This window comes from Brachyistius frenatus, unplaced genomic scaffold, assembly GCF_029030835.1.
Source record: "Brachyistius frenatus isolate BFR_SWC_R1_liver_20210118 unplaced genomic scaffold, ASM2903083v1 Contig_19, whole genome shotgun sequence".
Classification (NCBI taxonomy): Eukaryota; Metazoa; Chordata; class Actinopteri; family Embiotocidae; genus Brachyistius; species Brachyistius frenatus.
This window is the reverse complement of record NW_027210618.1, coordinates 3,361,849-3,382,617: the sequence shown is the minus strand read 5'-3', so window position 1 is coordinate 3,382,617 and position 20,769 is coordinate 3,361,849. Positions and strand designations below refer to the sequence as shown.

Genomic DNA, 20,769 nt, shown 5'->3' with positions numbered 1-20,769 from the left:
ACTATGCTTTAATGATTGTTAGTGTCTAGTTGAGTTTTACATTTCCAGGTTATAAATTTCTTAAAAGTAAATCTACACCCCCTCACTCGTACATAAATCAAGCAGCAACTTCTGGAGTTGAAAAGAGGAGAGTGAGGCTGCATCCAAAAGCGAGTCCGTCCCCGTAGACCTCGGTGTTAAAAATGACTTTACAGCAGAAATCAACATGTTTACAGGTTGGTACAAAAACAAAAACAAAAGGAGGGGGGGGGGGGGGTTATAATTTATAATTTGTCCATGGTTAAAGTTACACATAGTTAAAGCCAGATGACAGGTAGGTGCCGTTACAGTCGTCTCACTTCCTGCAGCCTTCAGCCGTAGACTGTCAGCCAGAACCACACAGACGGAGACTGTTCAAGGTGCTGATTTCAGAAAACAGGTTTCATCCGGCCCACCTCAGCTCCACCCGGGCATATCACCTCTTTGCTCATTTTTGGATTAGCGGGGAGTGAGCTGAGTCAGGCACTGTCAAGATGGCAACTAACTGAGCTTCAACTACGCCAATCAGGAAACCTACAGTTCACAACACCGAGGCTACGTCCACTTTTTATTTACAGTCCATGATAACAGTCCAGAAATCTGATTTGGTCTCCACAAACATTTTTGTTTGCTGGTTGCTGTGTTTGTGTGATGGTCGCCACTCATTGGTTAATCAGAGCTTTTTCAACAAAACACCGACGGGCGGTGAGACTGAGATGTTGTGGTCCTGTAAAGGCTGCACAATTCACTGATTATTCCCTGTATGTTTTTTCACTGTAAGCGCCCAGTTCACGTAACTCGCAGACTTCTGATCCAGGGTCAGTATTAATGTACTGACTATTGCGGTGCATAGTTATGTTCAGTAGGAACTGTTCATCCAGGCGTTTGTGTTATTGTAATTGTAAGGATTTAGCTGATGACTTACCTTCGCTAACACTGTCATGCACTCATTACCACACTAATGATCTCTGTCTCCATATGTCTCTGAGCCAGCTGGGTGAAAGCAGCCATCTGTGCTGTTGTGTCTCGGCAGGTTTGGGTCCTGCTCTATTTGCCGGAGCTCAGTCTCTGCAGCTCCCACCACAGATGTTGCTGTGAGTGTTTCATAACAATAGATACTTCTTGTTCTGCACTTGACCTTTTTCAAAGAAACAGCAGACAGCTATCTTCTGCTTAGTGTTGCGTTTCTTTGGTGCTTTGTATTCAGACCTTGAACAAACACGCACACGTGCTATGTTTGGATAAATAATCACATGGTGTTGGCTTTTTCAATAGTAATACTTTTTACCCCCTTTTTTGCAAAAAATAACGTGAAGAATTTCATAAGAGTAAATTTTGCTGTGAAATTTATGATAATTCTTAAAAACTTCTTGGAGAACTCCGCTATTGCAAGAAAAAAAAAAAAAAAAATCATGTAGTAAGCAGCAAACACTAGCTGGCAGCAAATCTCCCCTCACAACCAGGAAGCGTGAAATCGTAGTCTGTTTTTTGTTTTAGGTTTTTTTTTTCCTCCTACTTTTTTTTAATGAGAGCCGTCAGGCGAAGATTTCACACACCAACTGGAACCGTTTGGGGCCGGTTGGAAGAAGCAGCTCGTTCAGGCAAACGCGGAGGTGCTGTACCTTGTATGAAAAGCTGTACAGAGCATACAACTCTCTGTTCCAAAGCTCACGACCAACAGGCATCCTGCTGCCTTCGTCCTCCGTGCATTTCACCTGCAAGCGTTGTGGCGTGGGACGGCATCGCTGCTCTCCCGCCACCTCCATCCGCTCCCGTCTTGCCGCTGTTGGTTTGTTTTGCACTTGGCAGTTAAGAGCAGAGTTGGTGTTGTGTTCAGTTGTAATTGGATGATGTGGTATTATCTTGCGAGCTCTTGATGCCAGAAGTCGTTTCTCGGCCCACTCCTTTCATCACCTTCCTCAAAGCTACGAAGAGAAATGATCGCTCGCGTTGCAAAAATGAAGCTGCGCGTCTCCCTCCAAAACTAGTTGCGAGAAAATGTTGTAAAACAACGATGGGATGGTCAGGGATTTGTTGTTGTTTCTCTTGTGATAACCATTATAATTATCATCAGTTTATAACTATTTTTCTTTGCTCTCTTGCTGCCACAGGTTTTCCTCGTGTGACCCTGCCAGAATTTTTTTTAAATACTTTAATCGAGTTTATGGAAGTTAATCTCTGATATGAAATGGAAACTTGTTAAGCACTACATTGATTCATAGGTTTTTTTTTCTTGTGCTTTTTTAAATCAAAAATTTTCCTCCGCCAAAGTCTTGTCACATTTTGGGAAAAAAAACTCCCTGATTTCACAGACCGCAGAAAGACAGCTGGGAATGCCTCCCAACCCGAAGCCAGATTTTTGGATTAGGGTAGCCATTCTCCAGAGAGCGGGCAGAGAAAAAAAGACAAAGCCATGGTTAAATCATTAGTGAAATAAGCCTGTCCTCCATTACCATCAGCCGAACACAATCCAAACCCACCATGGGAAAAGCAAAAGAATTTCTTCTCTCACAGAAACACTGTTTCTTTTTAGTTGTGGTAATTGGGAACTGTTATCAAATCTGTTCCCTCCTTCTCATTTCTCCCAGAGTGGAGCACCGCAACAGAAACAGGCGTTTGTTCTTTGAAGAAAGTAGGACAAGTTTTTCCAGCAGCTTCAGTTTTGTCTTGGAGCTCTTCCTGTCTTTTGTAGCTTCCTATATATTCAGCCTATATCTTCTCATGCCTGTTCTCCAGAAAGACTCATTAAAGCCTGGATAGGCTCGTGTTTAATGTAGGATGGTGAAGAGTCATAGCTTCGGCCTGTGTTACATATTTACATGTATGTGAGGTCTTCCGACTGTCCATATTAATATTCTGAAATACTGTACGATGTAGCAGCGTTGTCACAACAAAGTTATTTGGACCATGCAGATAAACACTTACATCGGACAAAGCAGTGCAACAGATGTAATGCATTCTTGGCTTTTAAAAGCAGGTTTAATCAAGTATATAAATACATTGATTACACTTTATTGTGCTGATTTTCAAAGAAAAATCCTTTCCAAGTTCTGACATTTTATATTCATTAAACTATTGTTTGTTATATAAGAGGACTCTGGTTTTCTTTCATTGCATCTTCATCTTTACATTGCTTATTTTTGAGTTCGCCATTGAGCCCCGATTATTCCAGCTGATTTTGGTCATTTGCATCTTCGTTGGAGCCGTTCCCATTCATCTCTAGAAGAACAGCTGGATGATAGAAATGTCATATTTCCATCAGTATTATCACGTCACTTTGAAGTTTGACTGGCGCTCTTTTAATGAGGTCATCTCATTGTTTCCCCTTTTTCTGCTTCTTGTTTGTTGCCACGGGAACGGAGAATTAGCGCCAACAACTGTTTATCTGGAGGTGCAGGACTTTTTGGTGCATTTCACTGAGCAACTGTTGACATCAACCTCATTGGATTTAGTTGCAAATCCAAACAGCACAGCCAATAAATTCTCTTCTTCTTCACAAGGTGTATATGTGTTATGAACCTATGGTTAGGGTTCAAAGACGATAGTGGCATTAAATGAACAGAACACATTTTAGTAATTATTTGCAATTATTTGTAGGCGAATCAAAACTCAACTAAAATTCCCCAATTGAGATGAGAAAGCAGCTGACAAGAAGAAGCGTAAGCTTCATATAGAATATGAAAGGTATTCGAGCTCAACGGATTTATTGTTTGGCCGATTTTATCGGGGGATATCAGCGTCTGATGTGAAATCTTTTCTGTACAAAATATTTTGTGTTCTTAAAATGCATAGTTAGTTATAATTATTACATTTCCAGTGCAATTCACTATTGGGTGCACTGTATGTCATTGGACATAAGTTAATCATTAAAATGTCAAATACACTGACTTCATTACATTTCTTCGTCAAGAGTGTTTGATGACTTCATTTCTGTCAAAATACCGATATATGTTTGAACAAATAAAAAAAAAAATGTAACTTCCAAATATCAGTATAGGCCCCAAAACCCCAGTATGGGTCCGGCTCTAGAAGGTATTATTGCAGTAAAAGCATCGCTGGAAGTGATCACACCGCCTGCCTTGCCTCATAGGACAGCCTGCACTTGTGCAAGCAGCTATCGCAGGCGGGTTTTTTTTTTTTTTGCGAGTGTGTTTAGTGTGATCTTACAGTCTTGAGGGTAAAATAATTTTCTGTGATCTCCATTCACTGCAGCTCCACCGACACTCCAGGAATACCCAGCTCTCAGTGCGATGCTCCCCCTCGACGCTTCCTGCTGCCAAACAAGCCTCTGTTCCACGGGGTAGAAGGAGTCGAAGCAGGGGGGGTTAGTCGGAGGGAGGGGGGGCTTCACCCGCGCTCCACAGTTATCAGCGGCCTGCCCCTGGATAATCACTGTGTCAGTTTTACACCAGAGTGTGGAGAGCGTGAGAGAGGGAGAGAGATAATGTGTGTGTTGGTGTGGCAGGACGGGTGAAAGAAGGAAAAGAGAAAAGTCAGAGAGGAAAAAAAATAAATAAATAAATCACAGGATGACATGCGTGTTATTTATAGCCCGACAGAGGGATTGCGCGCGTGAATACAAACCTGCTACAGTGCTGCAGCTGTGTTCAGGGTGTGGATGTTTCACTTTGTGTTTACGTTGTGTACGTTTCCTCTTTCTCCCATGACTGTTGCATTTAAAATGAGATCTTACATTTTTTTTTTTTTTTTTTTTTAAACATTCCCAAAGACACGAGGCGCATGTGTGACCAGGACATGAAGAAAAGCCAGCGTGCAGCCTCCAGATCTGTCTCACCAGGCTCCTTCTCACTGTTTTCCTTGCGGTCTACGTTAAAGTCCTCTTTTTTTCTTTTGTCTCCTCTATAGTTATGCTGCCACTGGGAGTTTCTGGAGGAGTGTTATAAATGGGAGAAGAAAAAAAAAAAAATCTACAATAACACAGAATTTACACATGACTTCAGATAGTTGAGTTTTTCCTCTCCAAATGCTAAGAAGTCACGAATATGTCATATCGCATTTAACTTTTTTACCTGCTCCAGTCACAAGGACTTCATGAACACGGAGGCGGCGTGCACTCCGACGTTCCTGCAACACAAAGGACACTTTGTTCCCGTTCAGAATTTATGTGATCGTGTAGAAGCTGTGTAAATATAAACGTGGGTATATATATATATATATATGTATATATATATATATATACACATAAGCAGTCTGGTAGTTCTGCAGAAGCAGCTACGTATATATTTCAATGCTACATGTTTACATACGTCAGTTAACACCATTAGTTTACATTGAGATCTCGTGATTTTTATATTGAACGGGAGGGTTTAATTGGCTGCAGTCATCCAGGCAAATACCTGGTCGTGTAAAAGTCATTTGTTTAACAGCACAGCTTGAAATCGGCGGGAACACAGGAGGTTTAAAGTGTGAAGTCACAGTGTGTATTGTACTATAGAGTATATGGTACGCTGGAATTCTGCCTGAGCATTATAAGTTATACATTTGTATGTACATCATAACTCCCAGCTGGTATTTCTTTAAACCTCCTTTGTGCTCCCTTCAGAAAACATGACACATATTCTTACCCAAATGCCTCTGATATTACATAATATATCTCACTTTCAGTAGTTACCACATGTTCCGAACGGTCAGTATTTATTTTGGGAGAGAAACTTTGTTGTTGTTTGTGCATGTCACTGAACGTGTGTGTTGTTTTTGTGCATGTGATGCACTCCCACACATCTGGCTGCGTCCGCTGTGCCATTTCGCTGGTGTTTGTCTGGAGGCCAGCGGGTCGGTCTCTCCAGAGACTTGCACGGGCTCTTTCCCAGGCAACAACTCCACCACAGCTTGCACAATACCAAACACTGCACTGGAATGTTGTTGCCTCCTTGTTTTCTTTTTCTTTTTTTGGGGTTTTGCTCTCCCTCCCCGCACTCTTTGTAATAGAGTTTCTGCAACCGACTCGCTCTCAGTGTCTTTCACTTGAATACTGAACATTCTCCGTCCTACCCTAATAGACCCGGATGGTGCTTCAAACCGTAGCTGCCCAGAGTCTGATTGCAGACAGATCAAATTATACAGCATTATAATGCATTAATTCACATTTCAACCCATCTTGTTTGCATGAAATATATTCAGAAACTGCATAGTCAGCCTTCAGGCTGCAGAGAGGTAGAGAACCGCAAATGATTTAACGCTGTGTCTTCTGACAGGCTTCACCCTGAGGAGGGAGAGCTGTCACATTTTTATTATTTTACACTTAGTTTAAGGGTGAGAAATAGGTGAGGAACATGACACACAGACTTACCTCTACATGCACGGATGGGTTTTAATCTTGCGGTAGAAATGGTAACCTGACGTTTAAAGTTATCGTAGAAAACTGCGCTCTGCATGAAAGGTGTTGCTTCAGACGTCATCCTACTTAAACAAAAAAGTAATAAAATGCCGAAAGCAAATAAACCACAGCTCACATCTCCACTGGCTGAACTGAAACTAAACTGCAGTAAAAACTGAGACAGTTGGAACTGCCAAGTAACGACTGAGCCTCACTACTGCAGCGGGGACGTTGTTTTGACAGAATCGTCTGGTTCAGCAACGGCTCTTCGAAGTCAAACCTGTCAGTGAACAGCTATGTTGAGGTGAGCTTATAATGAGGTGATTTGGTTGTCACATTACTCATTGTCTGCCAGCACTACCGCTCAAAGGGCCTGTGCAGTCCAGCCTTTTATGTTGTTTACTGTGGGAAGACTTGAAGGAAGTGCAGGTGCACCGCAGTCAATGTTGCAGCCAAGATATGTGCTCAAATTGCAAGCAACTTAATGCATTTCCTTATGGATTTAGTAAATACAATTAATGACTCATTACACATCGTAAGTATTCGTTCGGCTGCATGCAGCCATAAAACCGTACCTGTCCACCCTCCATTCTGTCACAGAAACATACTGCCAGCTACAAAACACACACACACACACACACACACACACACACACACACACACACACACACACACACACACACACACACACACACACACACACACACACACACACCCTTCATGCGCACAGAGAGCTAGCCGTCTAGCCACTTAGTACATCACAGTCCATTGCACTCAGTCCATCTTGTGTTTCATCAATATGGATGAGCCCTTGTCACAGCATCAACACTGTAAAGGCAAATCCGCCATGAAAACCAAGGTTCAACCATTTTTAAGTCCCACATATATATATATATATATATATACATATCATGGGATAGTATTATATTTAATATCACAGCTTCACGGATGTTTAAACTTTGTTCCAGGTGTCTGGAGTCGTACTTAAATAATTGAAATATATATATTTATTTTTTTTGGCAAATCACTTCTATATAAGTGCACTTTTCTTGTATTTAATATGACAGCAAGACAACACTCTTACACATAAAACGCGCTCTCTTCATGCCTCTCTTGTTGCTGTCAGCCACTCTGCGTCCTTCTCCGTGTTGCATTCAGGGGTTGGATGAATGTCTGTTGCACAACACCGACGTTTCTCTTCTGGTGTTGATTCGGGACTTTTTTTTTTTTTTTTTTTTAATCTTGTACAGCTGTCTGTGTTTTATTCTTTGTAATACACAAGACTGATCTTTTTTCTTCTTTTTTTTCACGTTAAGAGTTCCAACATCTGTAAGTTCATTTTGGGAAGATTGTTTCTTGACTGTCACAGTTTTGGATTCATCAGGATTTAACCGCAAGGTCATCCAGTGTGCCAGAGGACAGAGTCAGACAGAAAGGCACGCTGACGTTTCTGCTAATGTTCGGCTATGAAAAAGCCGCAGCTGACACGATGTGGATGAAGTTAGGTCATCGTGCCTTTGCTCACCGCCTCTCTTCTGTCAGGCTCCTTCGGTGGTCTCCGTGTTGTCTGCTCCGTGACCTGTTTGGATTGTGAAAGTAACTCTGTAGATTACATACCATGTCCGTCCCCGCTGATCACTTGTTGGTACAAAGCTCTCCCGGTGAAGTCTGTCGTTGTTTTTCTTGGCCGTGTTGGAGTTGCGCATTTGTTTTCCTTCAGACTATTTTTCTCTCTGCAGGTCCCGTTAGCTTTAACTCTATTTTCCGCTTTATCGGAATGTAACCAAATTAGTGTCCTGAAGACACATGCGTCTCTTAAGCTTGTAAATCGTAATTGCAAACTGTCTGCTTGTAATGGTTGGCCATTTGTCTGTCACGTGGAACTTATATCTTTTTAATGGGATTCACCGCTCGCTGTGAGAATCCATCTTTTTATTCCACTGGCCCGGCTTCAATCAATACTTTTGAAAATAGGCATCTCCCTCAAAGACTGAAAATAAGACCTGGTCTGTCTGGAACTGCTCGATTTACTATGAGATGAAAAGTGTTTATTTCACCAACAGAAATCACTTTATAGTAGAGGCCGATTTTTTACAGTGAAAAGAGAGATAAAGCGGCGTGTCTTCATCTCGCCTCAAAACTCGTACTAACCTCGATCTGCCTTTTTTTTTTTTTTTTAACTCGTCTTCACGTTCCGCACCAGAAAACCACGTTTGTTTTAGTTACACGATTTAAATGCATTTCTGTGTCCCTCTCAGCCTTCCTGTCTATTAATACTGTCCGTCTTAATAAAGAAACAGTTACTAAGCGGAGAGGATTTTTCACTTTCACTACTTATAAATGTGAGAGCACATTTCATGTCAGCTGAATAGTTGATTCTGCTCCAAACACAAGTTCAATTGAGCAGCTAATGAGAGTCATGCTAGCGGAAAAGCTCCTTGAACGTGGAGAGACGTTCGGTGGAATCATGTTGGCAGCGTGTCTCGGTGGACACAAGCTAAGATTTGGTAGAAATTGGGAATTATGGGGAACAAGTCGGCCGTGACGCAGAGTGGGTTTGCTTCTGAAATTGAAAGCAGCGTCGCCATGCGCCGACACTTGTGTGCGCATGCACACTCAATTACAGGAAAGTTCAGCCCGACCCGTCATTGTCACGCGAGTAGCACGAGTCCGAATCATTGTTAAACAGTTACAGTTAAACAGACTTGTTACGTACCACCAGCACACGTGAAGAGATTAGTCAATGGCGCCACCGGCTGCACTTCGAGGAGGCGACGCTTGACTTGGCGGGGGAGATGCTTGGAGGTCATCACTTTAAATCCCTGGATGAGCAGAGAAAATCGGAGGAAAGGAGGCAATAAGTGCAGCCTGCACTTCATCTACTGCTGTCGGAGTGCCCTTCACCAAAGAGCTCAACTGCTGCTCGGAGCCTTTCGTTTTACTAGCTGTACTCCCAGCTGTGTTTCATGTGCCTCACGATGACCATTCAAAATGATTTATACAAAGACGGGAGTAAACATATCAACTTTTAGCACCCAATTTCAGTCGGCTCATAAGTAACAAGGAATTGCAGTGTATATATGCCAAATGTTTGAGGTAGTTTCGGGAGTTTGTTTACATGTATCAACGAATTTGATATGACAATATAATGCAAACGTAGTTGTTTCTAAGCAGTTTTTACAACATAATTACATGATTTAATTTTACATTCACCTAACTGACTTCCACTTCTAGAGCCACTTAGTGTTTTTCCACACATTATGAGCAATCTGAGGCTCATCGTCTTCCTCAAGGAGACTTCAACATATGAGGACTGAACCACCGTTCTGACTCATGGTCAAAGCATGCTCATGGTATGAGGTTACCTTTAACATTTTAATCAACATTACCACTCTGACATTCAGAATTAAAAGTGGTGTTGTATGTTTGTCACCATTGGTCCTGCAAGTAAAGGTATGTACACAAGATAATGGAAAACACATCTAAAAAACAAACAAACTAAAACTTGTCTCGTATTTTATAAAGCTTGTGTCATTGTAGTCGGCTGCAGCATCACTGACCGTGACGCACTGTGCGCTTCTTGGCCCATTTTCCTTCTATCCTAAATAACATCTTGAAAGCTTTTGATGTAACTCTGTAAGAATAAATGATGGCGGATTCTTCTTTAAAGAACTTGTGCTGGCGGACACTGGCTTACTGTCGCCTTAACAAACAACAGCGTACACAGCTTTCTCTCACTTCTCGGCTTCTTGCTCGGCATTTCCGTTCCTATTTCATATCTATTCTGCTCTTGTCTGTCCCATTGCCACGGCTGTCTTATCATTCAAGCCCTCTGCCATAAAGCGGCATAAAATCCCATATCCCATCTCCTCATGGCTTTGGCTTCCAGCCTCAGTTATTCCACTATTATGTACCAGGCTCAGTGAGCTCCCACACCCTCTCAATGAACGTGCTCTGGCTGGGAAATGAGCTTGTGTCCTCAGCATACTGACTTTTCTCAGGGGGGGGGGGACGACATTGCCTCTCCGTGGAGAGGTGAGAACACTAGAAGCTGATTTGAAATGTTATGGTGAGCTTTCTGACGGTGGTTTTGATGCCTCAGTTCACCTCTGTCTGTCCATCTCTTTCTCTTTTCAGCGGTCACTGGTTTTCCTTCTTTGTTGTTTGTCCACTTCATGTTTGACATAGTCCTTCTCTATTCATTGGCACTGAACGTGTCGGTATCCTCAGACTAAGCTGTTTGTCTTCTTCTACTCAATAGTTGGTCCCCTGTGCAAATGTGTTCCTTTAAGTGTCACTTTGAATTTGAATAATTTGCATGAGGATGATAAAACAATGTGAGGTGGATTCTTGCATTTGTGTCACGGACATCTTCTCATCTCTTGGTGTCAGTTGCATTGTGTTTCGACCATAAATCACAAAACCTCCTGTTATGTCGGATTTGAAATTTAAAGCACTGGTTTGAAAACTTAAATCCAGCGAAACCCTCAGAAATTCTAAAAAAAAAAGAAGGAAGATACTGTTCACGTTTTATTCTTTTCTTTTTCATTTTTTTCTGCATAATAAAAGGAGTTGTGCCTCGTGGGGGATATATAACGAATTTGCAGGGGACAAACTAAAAAAAAAAAAACATCTGTTTGCACTCGACCTGATGCGCCTTCCTCGGCCTGAGACAGTTTTCTTGACTTTGACACAAAATGAAATGTGCTCTCGCTGCTCAAGTTTCAGGTCCATGGTGAAATAGCAAATGCACATGTACCAGTGGACACAAGTACACTTGGAACAGAGGTGATGTCGATCAAGGGACATATTTTGGGATACTGACTCATAAAAGTTATTGCTTCCCTCTGCTTCATGTGCATCACTATGTTCATGTGGAACAGAAACAGTCTCAGAACTTTTTGATCACACTTTGTCTACTAGGTAAATACAAATCTCGATACTAAAAGAGAATATAAATCCCTAAAGGGAAAATACAAGTGGGTAACCATTTTTGTAAACATATACATTACATAGAGAAACACAAGAGTAAAACTAAACAGTAACCGGTGCTTTTGCTTTTTCAGAAGGTTTGTACAGTTGTTGTTGCTTCACTTGTTTCTGGTGCCTCCTCTTCCTCAGGTGAGCTGTCAGGTTTGTTGTTGTAGAATTAGGAAGCTCCTCTTTTACAAATGATCTGTCCATATAGATCATAAGGTTTTCTATTGGACAAGTCATTACACCTCGAAAAGTCATTACACCTCGAAAAGTTGACGTTATCTCAACTTGAACAGAAGTTTTAATTTCAAATTAAAAGAGAAAATGTTGTAGCACGTTAACCTCAGCTTGTCTAATCTGAAGGGAAATGTATTTAAAATCTCCACTAAATATCTCGAACGAATGGAGTCCGTACAGATAATGGTCCCACAAGGACATTTGGAGAGTAGATAAAGGATGTTTGGCAACAGTCGTTTGTTTGAACGGACAAAACAGTGAATGTAGCTGTCGGTTAAATTGCAGCTGCCACGAAACCGTGCCAGTAGTGGTTGCTACGAGCAACAGCGTTTAACAGAAGCTAGCTGCCCATGACAGAATAGCAGTGCTTTGGCAACATGTACGTTTGTCCTCCTCTTTAGTGCAAAGCTGTTGTACAAACAGCTTCCCTGATGCTTCCTAGATGTTTGACTCAAATGTGAGTTTGTGTTGGAAGAAAGCTTCATCAGGGAACGCTACATTTCTCTGTTGAATCGCAGACCAACTCATTGTCTTGGTGTTTGATTGCAGCATCATAGCACTATTCCCACTAAACCCGGCTTCTGTAGAGATGCCCCCCCCCCCCCACACACACACACTAATGAAATGTATCTTAATGAGCAACCAGTTGTGCAGCAACTTCATTTTCCTATCAATGGATCAACTCCATGGTACTCCAACCTCCTGAATTCACCCTTAACATCCATCTTGTGCCAACAAACAGTTTGAAGAGAGAGTTTGACGATATCATTTGTAAAGACGTGGAGGGCTTGAGGACAACTACCACTGGCCACGCCGGGTTTCAAAACATCAAATGAAATTTAAAGTGGATGCATTCAAGTGTTTAATTGCTCTTTAAAGATACAGGAAGTTTTTTTGTTGTTGTTGTTGTTGTTTTTTTGTACATTTTCACCTCATCTTCATATCCTGCAGTCGCATGATGTTTCCACTCACACAGACACCATTATCGAATCCCCTTCTCTCCATCCAGCCAGTCAAACAGTCAGACCTCGGTCTCTCTGAGTCGGGATCAATGAAACCAGGCGGAAACGGGGGTGGAGATGAGGTTTGAGGCGGGGGCGCTCCACTCGGGCTGAAATGCGCTGGTTAGTAAACACACAGTGACGCCCGTGCCGTCTGTCCCAAAAGCTTTATCTCCCTCAGAACGAGCATTTCTCTGGCATGTCAGTTCACTGAGCTATAACTGATAGAGGAAATGATGAGCGAGGTCTCAGGTGTGTTGGGAGGAAGAAAAAGATGAAACGATGGTATTGGTTTGGGAGTTCAAAAACAGGCTTTCAAGAACTGTAATTGAAATGTTTCATGTTTACTCAATTCAAACCAGAAGACGTCTGGTTTATGATTTGTCTTTGTTCGTAAAAAAGATTTTATATTGGTAATTATATAAGAAAAAGAAAGTATAAACTCATGAGAGGCATATAGTCCAGTGTTTTGTCAGCTGAGTCGTGTTAAAACCATTCACAAACTCCCAAAAAGCACACATATTTGACTGAAGATAAAGTGAGCTGGGACACGGGTAAAAGACCTCATGGACAGAAAACCAATCGCAGCAATATGTCTTCTTCTTTTTCTTTCTTGTGTTATTGTTAGAGGTTAAACGGAGAAGAAGTCACACTGAGAGGTTGCCTTTCTAATCTGTTTTCCGATTACACAGTGATTGCATTCACCGTAGTGCTAAGATCAGGGCTGGTTCGCTGCATACTAAACTGCCGTCTTGAACTATTTCTTCATTTTTAAAAAGTCACACACTAAGGGAAATGTTTTATGCATTAGCCTGCCTCACCGGGGTAGCGTTCCGTAAATAAAGTTCTGTCCCACCAGTGGCTCCTCTGAAGTTATTCTTATCCCAGTACAAATCTGGGTCTCACTTGGCAGTCCCGTGGAGCTTGTGTCATGGTGGTAGTGGCACCAAGCAGCAGGTGTTGTGCGGTATCTCGCCTGGCTTGATACCAGACAGTGTTTGCTGCTATCAAATCTGCAGCAGATGGCCACAAATCATGGGCCAACACTGCATCTCGTACGAACAGCTAACTGTGCACCAGCGAGCACAGTCGCAGAAAAAGGCCAGCGAAACAGAAACGTGACCTCAAACTCGCCGTCTTCACTGTCTTTGTTTCTAATGAGGCGAAGCTTTGTTGGTTAGTGTGGTGTTTGTCATTTGTGTGACCAGTTTGTTGTTTTCAGATTTTTGTCAGAGAGAAAGCCATAAGTGGTACCACAGAAATGTTGACATTTTTGTGGGTGCATGGGATGAATCGTGTTCAGACATTGATGTGTGTGTGTGTGTGTGTGTGTGTGTGTGTGTGTGTGTGTGTGTGTGTGTGTGTGTGTGTGTGTGTGTGTTTATTTTGTGTTGTGAATGTTCAGCATTGCAGCAGCCTCAATTGTCTTAATACAGCTGTGAGATTTCTTTATGTCACTCTGACCGCACAGATGAGAATAAACCTTGAAGGGTGGACAAAATAATCAAATAACGACTACAGGATGCTTACTTGTGAAGTAATTAAACCTAGAGGGGAAACAATTATTAGACTGACAAAAAAATAATTCAACTACTTTGATGTACACAGAAGTGTAATGTATTTGTTATATATGACAAGTACGTTGAATATCTTTTGACTTGAGTCATCTCTGGACTCTGACATTATGTTTGCCGATTTTCACCTTTTCTGACATTATAAAGATAAAACAATTGAAAAAAAAGAAATTGACAAATTAATTCATGATTCAAATTTTTCATTAGTTAATGTTATTACATTAAATCACTGCAGCTAAATTCGTCAATCTAGTACATTCTCAATTCATGTTGGGACTGAACTCGCCAGGTTTTTCTAATTCACTGTGTGGGTCTGGCCATGATCCATATAGATGGATAGATAGATAGATAGATAGATAGATAGATAGATAGATAGATAGATAGATAGATAGATAGATAGATAGATAGATAGATAGATAGATAGATAGATAGATAGATAGATAGATAGATAGATAGATAGATAGATAGATAGATAGATAGATAGATAGATAGATAGATAGATAGATAGATAGATAGATAGATAGATAGATAGATAGATAGATAGATAGATAGATAGATAGTAAAAAATATTAAATATAAAAATGCAAAGTACATACAATAAAATAGAATAATTAAATTACAACTAACTAAACAATAGTGCAAAGTTGTTTTTTGTTTTTTATATATATATTTAAACAACCAATAAAAACAGACAACGTTGTTATTGTTGTGTGATGGATTTTGCCAGAGGTGAGTTATTGTACAGTCTTTATTTAGGATTGTTTCCAGTCGTTGCATCCTTCTGGGCGTAGACCTGAGGTTATTTTATAACTATTTGCACTGACCACCATAAACTGTTGTGCACCGAAACTCTTGCACTTTCATTGTTGGAACTACTTCAGTGTCATTGTGCTTAGGTGCCATCTCACTGTGGATAAGGGAACATGAATGCAAACAGGGTTTCCAGACTGTAGTCACAGAAAGACCTGACACTTATTCACAGAAAGCTGTGAATAATAGTTAGCAGAGCCAGGCTAGGACTGGACCGCATGTTAAAGGTGTTTTTATCCAAAGCAGTTCACAGTCAAGTAATGGTGGCAGCAATCTGGCAAAATGGTGGCCGACTCATCAGAAGCAATGTTTGGTTCGGTATCCTGCTCCAGCACAGATTGACACATGGAGAGGAGGAGCTGAGGATCAAACCAAGTTATGTAACCACAGGCACACAGCAAAAAGCTTAACTGAGTCAGTTTCTGTACAAATAACCGATTAACAGTAGTCATTTGTCAAAATTGACACATCAGGGAGGAGATTTCAGGTTCACTCGTCAAGGCTCGTTTTGGTAAAAGTGTATGTGTTTGTAATAGTGTATTGTTTTACTGATCGTGTGTGAGTGGTCACCCTGCAGCTCTTGGTGGTTTTGGTTGTGGTGGTTTGCATAATTTCAGTGTGGCAGCCTCTTGAAGTACTGTTTGAAGTAAAGGGGGAGGGGGGGGCGGCAGGGAGACAGATTAACATATCTCAGAGGAGAAAGCAAAAGTGAGAAAAAAGCCTACAGAAAAATGTCCTGAATAAAAAGTGAGTGGGTAGGGACAAGGGGATGGAGAGAGAAGAGAGTTGGGAACTCTGGAGCCAGCGGGAAATAGACAAATGACAAAGGGAACTTTCAAAAGAGAGAGAATGGAGGAGGAGGAGGACACAAAGAGAAGAGCCTCAGTAAATAGATTAGGAGAGGAGAGGAGAGGAGAGGAGAGGAGAGGAGAGGAGAGGAGAGGAGAGGAGAGGAGGTTAATTACAGGGATAATGAGTGTGTGCTCTGCAATGAGCCGTCTCTGATCTGACCTTTCATCTTTTACAGCTACTTTCTCCAGAAAGAACTGTGTGCATGTCACCGCACACTCGGAGTATTATTTAATAGTGCTTAGATCAAACACACAGATTCACAGGATGTATTTCTCCAAATGTATTCATAGTTGATTAAAATACTGCTGAAGGGAAAATGGCAGGCCTTCTCTATAACTCACTCGTGCTGCAGCTGAGCTGCTGTCCAAATGTTCTTCAAAGCAGAGACATGGCACATACATTTTTTTTTTTTTAATTTACAGCCCCTTCTTTCATTTTATTTTGTATTTACAGCTGGGACAGTATAATTTCTTCAGAGTGCTGTGAAGAGGAATTCAGAACAGTTTTTTTATGACTTTATCTTTCTCAAAATGAACATTTAGTTATGATCACCAGCAACAGACTATCAAAGTTTCACATGCAGTGAATTAAGCTTCCTGATGAAGTTTATTTTATTTGTAGACAAAGATTTAAGTACGATTTTAAAAAGGGGAAAAACAACATACCCTTCACTCTAACCAAATACGCAGCACAGAAGCTGGTTTTACAGTCAGTGAAAGAGACGAGGCGTGTGGCTCATCAGTGACTGAACAGGCCTCCCACTCATTTGTAGGATTTTGAAATGTTAATAACTCACAAATACTGTTTGCCTCAAGACAAATATCTTTTGAAAGTATTGTCTACATTTAACCATGAAGAAGCAGATGTAAGGAATGTTTGCGTAAGATACAGCTGATAAGTACAGCACATGTGGATCCTAATGTTAAAATATTACAGCAGGATACATTGCATCATTTCTTTAATCGTTATTTTTTTTAGAATAGAATTCCCCACGTTCGTGTAAGACACTACGAAAACTGGCCAGGAGTGTGTTGTTGTTTTTTTTTTTTAATCTTTATTGGATCTGGCAGACAATTACAATTAGATTACAATCATATGAGCAGGGGCTGTAATGTTTGGTGCCAGATGGTTTCATGTAGTGTAATCTGCACAACGGAGAACAGCATGTTGACATGTGTGACTGACCATTTACAAAACAAAACAACTGTGTCACAGGGGAGGAAGCTTGATGCAGAAGGGCTTTAGCTGTTCTTGTGAGCCGTGTGTTCCCACGCACACGGGCTTCCGACTGGTTTCTCAACTCCTCACATCAATTCGAGCTGCCGGTTTTAATTTCTGGAAGAAACATTTCTGTTTAACAGCCAAGGTGGTGAAATGCAAGTGATGCAGACTTCTACGGATTAGCCCCATTTTTCTTCATTATTATTTTATTGGAAGACATGTAAGACGCCTTAACCTTTTTCTTTCGTTCTTTTTCTGTTTTCCCAACCTGTATGAGCTTGGGACGTTGTCTGGAGATTGTCGGTTGCCCTTTCACACTTGTGTCACACAATGGGAGATTGTCTGTCGGACACATTCTCACCGACGGGAAACACTCCCATTTGGTTTAGACGAGGGGTGGAGGCTGTGCATGATAGTAGCGTCAGCACCACGCCCACCCGCTCGCTGTGAATTCACCGGACGGTGAGACACAACGGCTCAATCAGACATCACACGGACTTTGTACCGGGAAGCTCGTGGATTAAAGTGCGCTTAACGTCCCATCCAACTGATTTGGATATTTGCATTGTCACATGCAGCTCCTCTGGGTGATGTCCACTTAAGTTCAGGGTTGCAGTGCATGTGTGGAAGCAGCTTCACTGAGTACTGTCCCTCTCATTAGTTTAGGATATTATTAGAGCCTTGTTTACAATGGAAATTTGGTTATAAATAATTTAGATTTGCTAAAGATAAACAGTTAAATAGTTTCATTGCAGTATGCGTAATTAAGGCCGATAACAACATCAGTCAGCCCTGGCTCCTGATTGGTTCAAATGTATGACATGCTGCATGTGCTCGTTACGCAGTTTAGATGAAGCTGTAGAGCCTCGGGAGCCTTTTCAGTGCAGGTTATTTTGTTCCTGCTGTCTTTACTACACTCACCATGCTTGTGCAGTTCGATTTTTCTTTTGTACTTGAAACTTTCCAGTAAATGGAAACAACGCCGAACACAGACTGGAGAGTTTTATTGAAGCGCGTGCCAATCGTATGCTTTGACTCTATTACTTAAGTGGGCATTTTTAAGAAATAGGCCGAGTCATACTTAGTGATTATAGATGCCTCTGTTCTATGTTGATCATGTACTTTTCATTTTTCTGAGCACAAATGCATCTCATTCTCCAGAATACATTAATATGTTTGATGGAGAGCAGTCATCCTCCTACCTCAGAGAGTCATCAGTCTTTATGAGGGATCCATTTCAATTGTCGACATTAATGGCTCTGCCTCATCAAATATGCGTGACAGGCATGTCGGTGATAAACAAAAACAAGACAAAGGAGAATAACTAAGCGGACAACAATAGCAATGCAGACAAATGATGTTGTGCATGTTTGTTTTTGTCGTTTTGAACCTTTCAATAATGAAAATGCAATATGAAATCAGTGTTTGTGTTTAGTAATAGCTTTCATTGATTTGTTTTTGTTTTTTTTCAGCAGCAAAGTCAGAGAAAGCAGGGGGAACAGAACAAACAGAAAACTGAAGCATGAGATCAAATATGTATGCCCGCTCCCTGTTTGCCGATATTCTGTGGTGGCTGCTGTCTTAGTGCTGCTTCACATCGTTCTAATAAGCATCAAAGATGTTGTACAGTCACACTGTGGACACACGCAACGGCTGGATCAATAACACACTGTCAATACTGTAGAGCTGTCCCAAACACCTAAGAAGAAAATAAATAACGCCTCCTTACTGTAGTACTAAAAAGGCTTTGTGTTCATGAGGGTTTTGTATTAAAACCAATTTGCTGTATCATAATTCACCACATTTCAATTGTATTGCATAATATGTTACATAATGAAAGTAACACAAAAATAGCTAGCTATTATTTGGCTGATGGCCACGAGTAGGAGCACTTCCATCTCAAAAAACATAACCGCAGTTAGAATCATTTTCATGTAGAAACAAAGACGGTTACATAAGCGGGAGGGGTTCCTTCTTTCAGAGAGGTTTTCCTCCCCGTCTTTTCATATGGAGTCTGGATTTATCATATTTTAATAATGTGGCTCGCGCTGTGAACTGCGTGGAGTAAAAGTACTGGAGTGCATGGAGGAGGAGAGGATTGTTGGGAAGGTGAGATTGCTGGCGTTCCCAAGTCAGGACTGGCAGATTAGATGATGTGGGGTCTTGTCAGTTTCAACATGGTGCTAATTTGTGACTCTGGCTAAGTGCAAAACAAGACTCTAACCACGTTTTGCTGACTGGTGGATGCAGTGTCACATCAGCCGTGGAGGGATGGGAAAATGTAATCAAACAACAACATCATTTTAATGAGGGCTGAGAGAAAAGTGAAATATGTTGTCACATCACCTCTGGGGGTTTTCTGCTGGTGGAATAATACATGTGGTACATGTTGAATATTGGATATTTTCCTGATTCTCAGAAGTGTGATCAGAAACACAAAGGCATGAAAACCTGAATTATCTTGTTACGATGTACTCTGGGAGTTGCTTCTCATAAGTCCTTTGAGTTGCTTTGAAGAAAGTAAGCACAACCCCTGCATTGAGATAACGTAATTACAAAGGTCTGTTTGGTGTTAACCCCCCCCCCCCAAAAAAAAAAAAAAAAAAAAAAAAAATTCAGCATTTTTGCAACGTATAAAAAAAGTATTGAGACGTCCAGATTAATACCTCTTGTTTTATGCCTTTCTCTGAAGTCAAGTCAGTGTTTTTTTTTAAAGTACTTGTGCACAGCTGCATTACAGCTGTGCAAAACAAAGTCTTAATTTTGTTCTTTGTCTTTTAAAGAGCATAAGGGTCAGGAGTTGACAGTAATTCTAGATGCCAGCATTGTAAATGAGCAGAATATTGTTACAGACATTTCACAGACGTAAATCTGACTTTTCTCTGGCTGTACGTTTGGTTGTCCATGCGGTTTTGAAATCCTGCCACAGAAACACAGGGTGCTTACGTGTCCCGGCGCTGACAGGCCTCGGAATAATACTGTTTGAATTACAGTCTGTGTTTCCTGAGGATGCGGCCGCTGAGGTGTGCCAGGATAAATCTTCTCCCGCCCAGCGCGACTCGGTCAGCAAAGTTTGATTCAGGAGTTCCTGCTTTATTGTGTCTGGTCCCCGGGTTAGGCGTTGTCATGGTAACATCCTTCCGTACAGGCTCTGACATCCGTGACACCAAGACTGATTCACCCGTCCCTGTCGATATCAGCCCTCCAAATGTGTCGTAGCCCCAGTTTTATTTGATGCAATGAAGGTCTGGTTCACCCATAAAACCACAGACTCACCACGCAGCTCATTGCTCAGGGTAATATTTGTTTTAGTTAATAAATTACCAGCTCTTCAGGAAGTCATTGTGAAATGTCTGCATTAATATTACTTGTTTATGTTGATTCATAATCACACCAATCCAAACAATACATACGCAAGAGCTCACTTCCTCAGTCAGTGACTATCTGTACAGGTCATTTCCTCTGAAGTACACCATATGCATTGATGATAATCCTTTGGGGGCCTTTACATGTCAGACAGGGCTGTCAATCTGCAGAGAGGGGGGGGGGGTTAGGGAGGGGAGGGAGAGAGAGAGAGAGAGAGAGAGAGAGAGAGCGAGAGAGGAGGGGGCGGCTGAGTGTGAGGGAGCGTTCCAAACTATTGATTGGTCTCCATGACAGAAAAGCCGTTTCTGATTCTCCTCCATGAGCAAAGTCAAGAGCAGATTCAGGCCTGCAACACATATCCAGGATGCTTTCTTTA

The 20,769-nt window shown here is 41.4% G+C and overlaps 1 protein-coding gene across 2 annotated transcripts in view; it reads left to right on the top strand.

Annotated features, from left to right (window-relative positions):
• Nucleotides 1–20,769, top strand: part of peak1 (pseudopodium-enriched atypical kinase 1) — a 104,389-nt gene that overhangs the window by 54,903 nt on the left and 28,717 nt on the right. The gene's annotated exons all lie outside the window — the stretch shown is intronic.